The sequence below is a fragment of the Sipha flava genome, unplaced genomic scaffold, assembly GCF_003268045.1.
Source record: "Sipha flava isolate LNK unplaced genomic scaffold, YSA_version1 73_pilon_pilon, whole genome shotgun sequence".
NCBI lineage: Eukaryota > Metazoa > Arthropoda > Insecta > Hemiptera > Aphididae > Sipha > Sipha flava.
The window spans coordinates 3,179,415-3,194,199 of record NW_020273613.1 but is presented as its reverse complement, the minus strand read 5'-3'; the positions used below and the strand labels follow the sequence as shown (position 1 = coordinate 3,194,199).

Here is a 14,785-nt window from a genome sequence, read left to right as displayed (position 1 = left end):
TTATTGAGGGATCATCGAATTAATTTACCTAGACCCTAAAAGTCCTTAAGACTGTACGAGAACCGACTACAACTTGGTGTATATTCGTTTAATTTTGGAAACTGTCATTTTTTGGCAAAACGAAAAAAAATTTTAAGTCGATTTTTTTCTTAAAGTGGCTATCGATAAACACCAATTGATAATATAGAATATTAAGTTAGATTTTTTTTTCTTCTCCGTATTTTTTCCTAAATATTTTTTGTATATCCCCACACACACACATCAACCTTGTCGAATTTTTTAATTTTATGAATTTATGTTTTATTCAAATACAATAAATTAACCATCATTGGATACCTGCCGTGATCGTCTAGTGGTTAGGACCTTGCGTTGTGGCCGCAATAACCCAGGTTCGAATCCTGGTCACGGCACAAAAATTTTTGTCTTCTTTTTCTTCTTCATCAATAATTTTGTACTATTGTGGCAAAAGCTAATAAGTGCTAAAATTAAATTTTACAGGACGGACATTATAACATTTATTCGGATTTCCTTTTAAACGTTTTTTAACATAAATCATTTTTTAATGATATTTTATCAAATAAAGGTTATTTATAAAATGTATTAACTATTTATAGACTATTTAATAGTCTTGATACACTGAAATACTTTTATAATAATTTTATGCTAATTAGAAAGTTATTTTAAGATTTAATAATAAGTGTGTTACTTATAATAACTATGATTGATAAGAATAATAAAATGCACATAACATTTTTTGTCATTTTTTTTCGTCTGCCAAAGTAACACATAACATGTTTTGACTAATAGGTTTTATAAACAGCTAGTATTATTTTTTTTCAAATAACTTTATTCCTTTGATTATTAACATAAAATAAAATTAAAAACAATCAACTTTTTTGTTATAACATTATATTACAAGTATCTATAATTTGTATATTGTATATATATTCGATGATGATATGTAGTATATCATGTATTTTCACAATTTTATTTTCTGCATTTAAACAGTTATCACTTTCGTTTTTTTGCTTATAACAAATATAATAATAGAGATACAAATATCATATTTTGACACAATACAATTTCAACCTCATTCTACATATATCATCTATAATCCCAAAATTGACTTTTTGGCACTTATCAGCTTTTGCCACAATGGTACAGAATTTACTTTTCAATATTTATATATTTTTATTAAGTATAATTATAAAAAAAAAAATACTAACTGAATTGCTCAGCATCGTAAACTTCGCTAACAGTCTTAGGCTGCGGCTACAGTGGCACCGACGTCGGTTGGCCGAGGTCCGTATCACCAGCACGGCTACTTTTGAATAATAGTACCAAACCTTGACAGTATTTTGTACTTTTTTTTGTACAATTTTGTACAATCAAAATAAAATTTTGTACACCCACCAAAACCCGAGAAACCCCGATTTTTATATGGCCGTGCTGGGGATACGTACACAAGCACGGCCATTAACCAATTATTATAAAATTGAAATTTAACTTACACAGTATAATGTACTTTTGTGTACTATTTTTGCACAATTTTATACAACCAAAATAAAATTTTGTACACCCACCCAAACCCGAGAAAACCCGATTTTTCTATGGCCGTGCTGGTGATACGGACCTGGTCGGCCGATAATTTTCGTTCAGACATCGGCCGATAAAATTGACCATCATTTTTTCATTTCAATGCAATGAGTGCGGGTTATAATTTATAAAATGGACGTCCCCTCATTTTTGTGTTTGGAAACAATTCCTGCTATTAAATATTTATAATTAAAAAAGCAAAAGTATCACACGAATGAAATTTTTAAGGATAGGGAAAAATACGGAGAATTCCATACATTGTTTTATCAACTATTAGAACAGCACGAAGATATACTACTGTGGTTCCATAAGCTCATTCTTTCGTGGATCAAGCTTATTAATTTCTCGCAGTCCACGATGAAAATGTAATATTGTAAAATATTATTCGTGTTTGAATTGATTATGTCGACTGAATCGGCCGATAAAAACAAACGAAATTGAATTCTGTCCGATGAATATCCGACGTCTTATTATCGGAGGGGAAGGGGGATGAAATTAATCAAAAATTTACTGATCAATTTAAAAATCTATTTACATACAACTTATGTATATATTATACATTTCACTTAGTACTAACCGAACCACACTCATAATTTAAAATGTTTACCATCCAATAAAATGGTGCCCATCCGTGCGGGATCAGCTAGTCTCTTATATATCATATTCTCCGGTCACAGTGTTTGTTATCGAACTCCTCCGAAATTGCTTGACCGATTTTCATGACATTTATTGTATAAAATTGGTAAGTCTGAGAATAGTTTATAGGCTATTTTTTAAACCTCCAGGTTTTAAGGGGGTCCACTCCAAACGCGTAAATTAAATACCTATAATATAGGCAGAGTCATTGGCTTCAAATAATAATATTCATGATATTATTATTATCATAATTATTATGACATGATCCATAGTATCTACACAATCTTATTGTGATAAGTAATATTATTGTTTGTATTTAAAAAAAAAAAGTTTGTTCTATTTGAACAACCCCAGCTAGACGCAAATTAGTCAATTTGTGTCCTCGAACAATTAAACACACATGAGAAATAAAAGAGAGCAAAGAACAGACGAACAAATCCAATCCGATAATATGAATGTGCTTGTGAGTATGGCGCGATTGCGTGAATCTCAATCACAACAGGCACGAGATGAACGCAATTAACAACGACGATTGGACCGAAGACAAGTCCGTTAGTTCATAATACACGCAGAGTAAATGACCGACAACACCAACAAGTGCATCGAGCTCCTAAGCTGTGCATTTAAGGGTTATCTCAACCTGCACATGAAAATAAAAAATAATAACAATAATTTACTCTGTTAAACTATATTATCCATGAATTTTATCTTTAAAAATAAACCACAGACCCAATCTTCTGCTATCATCATTTTCGGTCAGACAAACTTTAACTTCGATAGATCAATCGGTGAACAAACGGAATTTGCAATAATATGTACTGCTCCGGGCGCGCACTGAACACGACTGATCCGACGAAGTCTTACGGTTGTCAAAACAATGTTACTATGTAGCTCGCCCAAACTCCTTGACCGAAAAATTATAGTAGGTACACAACACCCACAATGTAATAAATATTATAATTCCGTCGACTAATGGTTGTTTGAACTTTTATTGTCGTTCGCGTAAGCCGATCACCAAAACTAAAAAAATAAAAAATAATAATAATTCTCTCTCTAGCGTACGTTTTCAGTGAAAACAAACCTATGAATTGTTTGTGTATTAACAGTAACTAGATTATTGTCTTCAAAAGCATCAATTTTGTAATCCACAATCCGTCCCAATCGGTCTCCTTCCCCAATTAAATATGCTCTACAGCAGAGACGGTTTAGATATAATTACAAAAGGTGCACAGTACTCCCAAAAATATTTGGTGGGTGTATTTTTGTTCATTTTTGGGAAACTGTTATCGTTAATACTTAATACTACTACCATGTTTATGGACTATGATGATATTCAGTGGTATGCGCAAGAATTTGGTATTAAGGTATTAAGGGGGGGGGATGTCATGAATAAAAATGTATTATTTTTAATTCTTTATTATTATATAAAAAAAAAATGCAATCAAGGCGGAAATTCATCCTTCTAACTTTTACACTAAATTGATCAATTATTTGTTCTGTAGATAATGCAATGTCTCGATGTATGTTTATTAACGCCAATCCACCAAGAGTGCCCCGTCGTATTTCTTAAATACGTTTTTAAACGTTTAAGACTAAAAAAAAAAACCCCACGGGGGAAATATCCCCCATCATCACCCCTGCGCACGCCACTGATGCAGTGGCGTATTTACGGGGGGGGGATATGGGGGATAGATCCCCCCCTTGACCTTTTTTTTTTTCCTAGGTAGCTATAAGTTGTCTCATTTTCTCTAATATTCTTAATATGATATTACTTTCAAGCATGTATGTTTTCTGTTTTCTAAATGTTCTAGTCGTGGTAGTTGTACCGCTTTGATAGTCTGATATACTAATCGCCACTAATCGTTTATCGTTGGCGGCATGTACGACTATCAGGCATATACCTATATTATGGTGTACTGTATTTTGTACGTTTTTGCGAATTATTTTTCATGCAAGAGTGTTTATAATAAACCCGATAAGCAATCGGTAAACAAAACAAAATGACCATGAAGATCGTGGATTAACCATAGGGCGGCCGGGTGGGTTTATTTTTAGAAAATTTGTTACTAGTAGATTTATGGCTAATGTATAGCTATATATATATATATATATTTTATCTTATGATATCGTGATTCGTTAAAAGTAGATATGTACGGTCATTGGACGTTGACGGATAGCGACGCCGCGCCATTCCGAGTACTGACTTACTGCCGAATTGACTATTGTTCGACTTTATTTTTTGCGTCTTGTAAGTTGTAACTGTGAAATTTTAAGACAATATGAGTAATATTCAAAAACAAAAAAAAACTTTATTTTCTTATTTTAGTACAAATAAAAAAATTTGTTTGGAAAATGATGAGGTAATTATAAAGATTAATTCTTATTTTGCCTTGATCCACACTAACCTCAATAGGTAACAAGTTAGGGGATTTTAAAGATGTATATTATGTACGAATTAATGGGTGTTAGGATGTATTATTATATATTTCATCCCCCCCTAGAAAAATTCCTAAATACGCCACTGCACTGATGATATTAATATATTATACTTATAGAATCAGATTGATATTGTCCATTGTTATAGCTGATTATATTATTACAGTCTATAAATGGTATTATTAAAATTTAAAAACATGTCAATCGTCACGGAAAAAAATTACTCGAAAATATTAAATACGTGAGACGTGCAACTTTTATAAATAAAATGTTGTTATCATTGTAAATATACAGAGTGATCACGATCACAGGTACTACGAAATATCTTAGGCAATTTTTATATAGAACACAAAAGGCCGATGTACCTACATTTATTTGTTGTATTTTTAGTTTTTAATTTTGCTATTATAGGTAGATAACGGTAACCCACTGTTTGATTGTTAAGTGATATATTTTGTAGGTAGGTATTATTATATAATTTTTATTTCAAAAATTTAAATTTTTGTTTTATATTTATTGTTAATTTTGGAGCTATGCTGACTTATTTTATTAAAATTTAAGTAATTTATAGTATGGGACACAGAAAACTGATGAACATACAAAGTTTAAACTTTAAATAGAATATTATTTATTGATATAGAAATAATTATATAAACTGTTTTATGTGAAAATAAAAATTTTAATTATTAATATATAATATATTCTATTTGATATTAATAAAAAACAAAAATAGTATGTATAGACAAAATATAGGAATTTAGTGGAATTTTCCTATTATAGTATTATCATTGATTATACTATAGTTAATAGTATTATATTAAATAACAGAAATAATTTTATGTAAATTTAATATATGTTATATAAAATAATTAACTTAAAGATTTTAGAAAATAATATAAATCACATTAAATTACCTTTAATCATAAGCTAAATCTAAAAATTTAATATGTTTCTTAAATATAAATAAATTACAAATTAAAAATTATTGAAAAATATGAATACATTTCAAATTTTTCGCATTTAGTTCTTTCATATGGTATTATTTGTAGTGATTCACTTAGGGTATCATATATTTTAACTCTTTGAGTTCTTTCACTTAAAAAATATTTTATAATATTATTCGGCATTCCTCTAATGTCTGCTTTATCCAGTTTATTTAATAATATCATATGATCTACACAATCAAATGCTTTTTAAATATGAAGGAAAATAATTAATACTTTGTTATTTTATCCATATTATTCCTAATAAAGCTATCAATCTCAAAAAGTGTTTCTGTTGTTGATAAACCATATCTAAATCCAAATTGTTTATTTGAAACGATAGATATTTTATTTAAGACATTTACTATTCTGACCTTGATACATTTTTCAAAAATTTTAGATAATGTTAAAAATAAAGTGATTGGTCTGTAATTATCACACAATAATCTATCACCTGTTTTAAACAAAGGTATAACTATACATTTTTTGAAAGTTGAAGAATATTTTCCAGTTAATAATGATTTATTAAAAATTAATGATAATGATAGAGAAATCTATACAGTTATTCGTTTTCATAAAAGGAAGTATGATTTTTAATTTTTTTAGAAGATTTGTAATCTCCCCTGTTTCAATTGGTTTTAAGAATATGGTGTCTTTGGAAATATCATTTTCAGTTTCTGGTACATTTCCATTGACTGATTGAACAATGTCCAAACTTGAAGTAACGTTTATGAAATAATCATTAAATTTATTAAAAATCTCAAAATTACATTAAATTATAATACCATCTTTACTTATATTCTTAATTTATATTTTTATTTGGTTTTCATATGATCTCATTTATAATACTTGTATTTTAAATTTATTTGATAGGTACTGGATTTAAAGATTTGTAATCTGTTTTGATAGTATAGTTGGTTGGATTTTCGCAATAATGAATTTAATATATTACTATAGGAAATATAATATTGTTTGAAATGAGTATCAAAAGGTCTGATCCTTAATTTAGCTGATAACTTTTTCTATCTATAATTTGTATTGGAAGAAGATGAATAGTTAGTAAATTCGTTAATTTTAGAATTAAAAACATCAACCATAGTATCAACATTATCATAGCCCAAATATGAATGCCAATTTTCTGTTTTTATTAGTAAGTGTAAATTAGTAGTGTATATTTTATCTGGTCTTAAATTTTTTTTTTAGTATTTTTATCGTGTGTATATAAATCGAATAACATCAATAATGTTGTTAAAACAGATCTCAAAATATAAGAATTAATTTTATTTGATTCAATATTATTAGTGAAAATATGGTCAATGCATGTTTTAGATTGATTTGTCTCTAGTAAAATGATTGATGCATGGTAAAAAACTATTTTTAGCCATTGTATTTAAATAGTTATTGCAATTATTAGAATTTTTCATTTTGTCAATATTAATGTCACTGCAAAAAATAATAAACATTTTTTTTATTTATTTGAGGTAAAAATAAATCTGAGCTTTGTAAAAAATGTTAAATATCATCATTAGGTGATCTATATTTGCAAATTAATGAAAATATTAGGATTCCAACATTAAATATAATATATACTTAAAATATATATACTAATAAATATATACTTAAAGTATAAAAATAAATAAGAACAAATTTATTTACCTTAATACATTGTTATTTTGTTTCATTTTTCCCATCTGTCGACTAGGACCATAAAATCGAATAAAGAATTTTACACGGCCAGTGGCATAGCCAGGATTTTTAAATGGGAGGGGCTAATCACTTTTTTGGATAAGTAAGGTAAGAGAGGATATGAGAATTTACCTTTAACCCCCCCACCATCGACCACCAAGATTTTAAATGTAATTCAAGCATTTTAGTATAGTTTTAAAAATATTTATTAATATATAATTTATAATAATAATAATAATTTTGGTTTTAGTGTTCAGTCACTTGCTTCACTTTGACAGCTGCATTTTCTTAGGCGAATTTCTGGCAAATTCAGTTATTATTTCACTTTCATCGAATTGCTCTTTTTTATTTATATTAGCCATAGCTAACCCATTCAGTCCATTCAGTCATTTTCCGACATGATACATTTTAAATAATTTTTTAAGCGTTTAAGTGCAGAAAACGATTTTTCCGGAGTGGAAGAGGTAACTGGTAACTGGTAACGTGGTGAATAATTGTAAAAGTATTTTAATGTTAGATTGAAGATTGGTGCAATGAGAGAGTGAATTAACAGCAGAATTCGGTTTTGGAATAGTATTTTGACTCCATTGTTGCCTCCGTATGAACAGTTCAGTTCTGATTGTAGATGAGGTATCATCATGGAGATCTTAGGCATATATTTTAGCAGCTTTAATAATATTTTCATCGTCATACATATTTAAATTGGCCGGAATAAGTCTTTCAAGTGGCATAACATCAATAAGCATTTGATTAAAATGAGCATCCATTGATTCTATTAAATAGTCAAGAAAAGGAATAAAAGTAGAACATTTAAAATATATTTCTGGATTTTCAGAAATAAAATTTTCTCTCTGAGTTTGTCTTTTACATACTCGTGGCATTTTTATTTCAATATTAACACTTTTTCCCATGTTGACAATGTCATTAAATATTTGATAGTGATTCGCCACAACATTGCATGATAACCATCAAAAAGATAATCACTATCTTTTCTAATACTTCTAGTTTTTACCATGATTGTGATAATCATGGTAAAAACTAGAAGTATTAGTAATCTGTAATATCTACGTCAAAGACAAACGCCTGTTATTCGTTAATCGTCAAAATTTAGTTAATACCAAAGATTTAAAATACTTAAATAAAAATAGTAATATACTAGTTTAGTACATAGATACACTATACATATAAACACGGCCCATTGGGGGGCTATAGCACCCTGAGCCCCCCCCCCCCTCTTGGCTACGCCACTGTACACGGCGTATTTCGCCGGTCGTATTACTGTTAATTTTAACTGAAAGAAAATATAGGAAGGATAACAAGACAATGGACTGTAAAGGAATAAGGATGAGATATATATGTATGTAACCTGGTGTGACCAATAACACTATAAACTAAATAAAATAAAATTATTTGACATATATTAACACATATTGAATAATAAATAACTAATGCGATCAAATAACTATATAATAATAATAAAAGGAGGAAAAGACGAACTATACCTAACGCTCCTGGAACGAATGGGATGACGGCGTTGATGGTGAACGTCTGGAACTGGCCGAACGGCAAGTTACAGTATGGTGGTGGCGATAGAACAACCGCGGCCGAAACATAAACAAACAATTATTCTTAAGAACATATACCGGACGGTGATATGCGGAAAACACAGGCGGACACGTGGTCAACGCCTTTGCGCGTATGTGCCCGGCAATCGAGTGGCGGAAAACACACAGATACCGGTTGGCGTGACGGAGGCACAAAAGCTTGGTTCACATTCACGCACAACGGAACAAAAACACTCGGGGAATCGCATGTGAGTGGCTCAGAGGACCGTTGACAGACGCGATGCCAGCCGAATATATCTGGGCTATGTGTGTGTCCCGACGGGGACGCCTACAAAACCACACCAATAGCCATCAGAAAACGTACTGCACTCGAAGACAGGACTCGATGACGCTGGTGATTGTCGACCATTTCCCGTGAAAAACCTGTTGGTTTGCGCAAATACGCGCAAAGGCTTTATTTTAACGGTTCAATCTGTTCTCAACACCATCAATTTTTAGTTGCGTACCTACCTATATTGTACTATTTATGTCAGCCTCAATTTTAATTTATATTACAGAGCAAATGTAAAAATGCACATAATAACCATTCAAAAATATGACTAATATAATATACTGATTATTTGTTTACTTGCCTCCCAAAATGTTTTCTTCTGTAGTGGCCAAAAAATGGGAGGGGTACTCATGGACCCTCTCCCTCTATAAGTGTCCTTGGTGGTAATGGTAGTGTTTAAAATGTAGGTGGGTGGTATGAATTAATATGTGTACCTCCTCATATCAATTGTCTCAATCCGCCACTGAAGTAATGAAAGTAAAGTAAATTATTGTTGATGAACGAGATTTTTAAATAAAAGAAAAACAAAATTAATACAAAAAAAAAATGTATGTGATATTTGAAATACACTTAGATGTAGCCCACATAGTTCGATTATGGGTATAGAATATAACGTATTAATGTATTTTAGAAATGTATGAATCAAAAATCCTACGTAGTTGGCTTATAAAGATAAATATCGTTGTTAAGTAATTGTTTATATTGATTTTATGATACCGGGAAACGGTTTATAATTCGTCAATTCTAATTTGGTATTAAATTATTATTATTATATTATTAATATTATTAATATATTAATTATTTATTAATATTTATTATTATTAATATTATTATATTATTTGGTATTTTGTATATAAGTGAAATACAACGTATCTGTAGCTTTTTAATATAATTTTCTTCTATGCAGAGGGAAAAAAATGAAGATGGACAATAAGAAGCTAAGGCAACCGAATCATCCTAAACGAACGTGTATGATCGACGTCCAATCGCCGATCAAACACAGTAAATAAATGAATAAGGTTTCAGAAAAGTCATATCACACCGATCATGTGCAAACAATTATTTTCACGCCCCACATCGTATTTTGACCAGCTAATGAGTGTTGTTTTTTTAGTAAAATGAAACTCTTGCAATCTGCATTTCAAACGGGTCCGTGCCTGACACGTTGTCTGAATCCATTCGGATGTCCCATGGATACCTCAGAACCGGCTACCGACAATGATTTTAGAATGGAGATCGATTACCCCGATATCCGATTTATAAATTTCGAGTCGGTTTCTAATAATTAGGTATCCATGGTGAATCATCGATCCACAAACAGCTGTTAGTCGAGTTCAGACACCAGGATATAAGCATAATGTTAGCCTATATATAATATAATAGAAGACAAACCATTAAAAAAAAGATGGAAAATACGAAGAAGGAAAAATCGATCAAGAGGTAGGAGATAAATATGGAGAAGAGGACGGAAATTTGAAATAGAATAAAGAGAATGCGACGATAAGAAAGAAATCGAAGAAACAGAGTAGGTAATAAATTTTGATAGTAATTATATTTCTATTAAATAGCTACAGCAGGATGTAACTCATAGTAATATCATAATTTTTTCCAATTCATTAACTTTCAACTATATACACATATATATATATTTATAGTTTAAATAACAATTTTTTTCTACGAACTTTTATTTGTTACCGCCGCAAAGACAATGAAGACAAAGATGGTCATGTACTGTATGAACATGATGAGGAAACGCACGGTCGATGAACAGCTCAGTGATTTATCGACAATCATGAATTGTTCGTTGGATCTGATAATTCTGTACCATAGAAACGAATTGGAAGTCAGCTACCGTATTGGATCGCAAATAGCTTCGGTGAACGGTTTAGACGAATCGGTGCGTATAAATTATATATAACTATTGTATAACGCAGGGATGGGTAACTCAAAGTAGGTAGAGGGTAAATGTATAGAATTTTAAAATCTGGCGGACGAGAGTAATGAAAGTAAATAATAGTCATTCAAATTGACAATCAACATTTACTTCATATAATTTAATTTTACCCAAAACCTATAGCTATGTAAGCTATAAAAAAAAAAGTACGCCAGTCACCAATTTCTCATAACTTGTATAACGAATACCGAAACGGATTTATATCGGCTGCATGTATTTTTCAATCTTATCAAATGTTTAACTAGACGTGCGTGCGCCAGTGCAAGCGATACATTTTGGACGAGCTTCAGGTGTTTTGTGGTTACACCAAAAATCCGGTACGGACATCGTCGTCAGCCTGGCAAGTCCGAAGTGACAAGAGTTCCGAATTGAGTCGAAGCGAGTCGCAAGATGTTTACTCCGAGGTGAGTGAAATGATTACGATGCGTTCTAAATGTGTCACATTGTACTCACTATTATAAACTATTCGTTGTTTTGAACACACGCGTGTGCTTCCACAGATCGAATTGTGCAAGAAACGAGCGGATGAAAAAGATGCAAGAAAAGCGTTCGACGAGAAAATCGTAATGGTCGACCCAGAAATGGATATCCCGAGTGAACTATGCGACTATATGACAAGTAATAAATGTCCGTTGATACTTACAATTAGTTATTTTCCAACGGAATGGAAAATGATCTTCGAATGCGGACCGTACAGTGCTTCGACAGATGGTTCCGTATACTCGGTAAGTGTCTGGAGTACATATGTTAATAGTAAACGTACTGGGAGTATAATTAATGTTTTAAAACACTCCGATCACTTGTAGACGTGCATGCAGCAGTGCAAAATACTACTGTTGCACGAATTAAATACGTTCGTCACTAACGAACAAGAAGGTGCTCGAAAAGAGACTATTAATGAAAATCAACGATGTGACCAGCAGAATCGGAATGAGATCAACGAACCTACCGTAAAGTCGGTTGCTCAACCTCCGAAAACTACAAACCACATACCAGTTTTCACGAATTTACCCGTAACCAGGTCCAATGAGGAGCCAAAGAGATCTTGCAATGTCTTTGAACCGCACGAGGTAATTAGAAACCAGCATGAGTGGTATGATGCATTAGATAATAATTATGCCGAATGAATGGAGTTTGTAATGAGCTAAAGCAAAAATAGTACAGTAAATCATTATGGTATCACGAACGTATATAGTTGTAGAAATAGAGTCTCGTCGAGTTGAATACAGTCGAGAAACAACACAACGCTTTTACTTTACTCGCATTGTGTCGGTAGTAATATTCGGAAAACGATTTTTTTACATTTTTGGCAGAAATACGTTAGCAGTGCTTCCACGGTGTTGAAAAATGTTACGTGGGATACGTTTGAGGAAAACGCCCCACGGTTTTTCGATGTAATCGTCCAAGCGGACCGCGAGAATAGATTTTACTTGAAGATGATCACGGATTGTGTTGTATCAAATGTACAGTACCGTCGGAAACATATTCACAGTTTTTTCACGTTTAAATTAAACAATGTTTACGAATAATTATTTATAACGAGCCATTATTTAACGCTCCTTGTGCAGGCGATTGACAAGCCCGAGAAATGCGCCTTATACGCGACACTGTGTTGTCACGTGATCGAAAATACTTGTGTGGACTCGAGAAGAATCATATGTCAAGGGTTGTCGACTACGTTCAAAACCGAGCTGATAAAATCTTGCAGGGTCGTGTTGATCGAAGCCGGCGTATTACTCCGGATGAGAACGTTTCGACAGCCTCATGACCCAAGGCGATCGGAACAGTGGTTCGACGTAAAAGTTCGTGACCGTACGCATGGAACATGTAGGTAAAAATTTTCGGGTTGTAAGTGTTGGGTAACGGATATAAATGTTCGAAAAAATATGAAAAAAATTATTTAAAAGAAAAACCTATCTAAACGTCCAAGATAAATGTTCAATTTTTTTTTTTTTTTTTTTTTTAATACAAAACGAACCTATTGACATTCGGAAAAAAATACTATTTGCATTAGAATCCCTATTATTATAGAAATATATGGATATTTTATAATCGTTGTACGCAATGTGTTTCACAGGCTTATGGGTGAACTGTTCATGAGGGATCAAATATTCAAAACCGTAATGAATACCATCGATACATTTATGCAGATACACGACGCGCGTTCGTTGGAATGTCTCTGCGTTTTACTGACCATAATCGCACCAAAGCTTGAAAAAGTAATATTAATTATATAACATACAATACTACTACTGGTTATTTTCGGTTATTCCTACCATTTTATGCTAAACGTGTGTGGGTTGTTCTTGTATAGGTTATCGATGCCCCAAGACAAGTGTACAATCAACTAAAAAGCTACTCGGTCACCGGTAACGCGGGCAACATTCCTCTGCCTCGGCAAACCATGCACATGATCAATATACTTCTGAACATGCGAAAGTATAATACGAATGGTTCGAATTCGTGGCGAAGCGATTTCACCGGAGGAGAGACCAGGAAAGCCAGAAACAGCCGTCATCAGAAAGTGCAGTCGGTGGATCACCGTAGTAATCGCATCTCCAGCGAGATTTCGCAATCCAGCCAAAACCGGTCATCCTATAATACCACGGAGTCTTTAAGGCACCACGGAAAACACGTCACGTTCAACCCCGTGGAGTCTATACTTTATTATCGTAACAATTAGTAGTAACGTATTAACATTCCCTCTCTTTCCCACCACCCAATTTACCTGAGGGTATCTTTATTTATGTTATAAATATTTACTTATCTCTTATAATCTTTATTTATATATCATTTGAACATAAATGTTTTTGTAAATACATTGGAATAATGTGTCAATATATAATATAATTTTTTTAATTATTAATTATTTTGAGTCACCTTCAAAATTTAAGCACCTTTTCGCAGTTAAATTATTAGTTAGACTTAAAAAAAAGTTTTACGGAAACGCGAAAAAATTTTAAAACTACTTTTGGTGAAGGTATAGAAGACGTTAGAAGACGACGAAAAAGTGTCCGCCTCACAACAGCTGTTACCGACGAAAACGAAGCTCGTGTACGCATGCTGCTTAACCAAGATCGTCACATGTCTCTCAGAATGTTAGCAGATGAATTGAACATTAGTAAGAATAGTGTGACGATAATTTTTTAGGAAAAATGTACCGAAGAAAAGTGAGCTCGCGTTTTTCCCTCATTTTTTAACGACGGAGCAAAAGGATCGTCGCGTCGATTGTTGTCGAGACTTGTGATGCACATTCGAACATTCCTTTCATCAATTGTTACCGGTGACGAAAGTTCAGTTTTTTTTCTGACGAAACGTCAGTCGTCCGCATGGCTTAATACTGACGAATTTTTCCTCCATTTCGGGATTTGCACCTGCGACACCAATACGCGTTCCTCAAACACAACTTAAATATTGAACGGAAAGCGATACAATTTTGTACACATACTACAGTTAATTGTAGCTACCTAGTACCAGTTTTGTCTGATAGATTGTTTCAATTGTACAGCCGCTGTAGAGAAAGTTCGGGAAATTTTTCGACACACTGTATAATATTCATTGTATGACTCAAAATAATTAATGATTAAAAAAATTAGAT

At 32.1% G+C, this 14,785-nt stretch overlaps 1 non-coding gene across 1 annotated transcript; it reads left to right on the top strand.

The window, feature by feature from the left end:
* The first annotated feature begins 338 nt into the window (after positions 1-338).
* Positions 339-410, top strand: Trnah-gug. The gene has a single exon. It is a non-coding gene; the product is annotated as a tRNA-His (tRNA).
* The last annotated feature ends 14,375 nt before the right edge of the window (positions 411-14,785 follow it).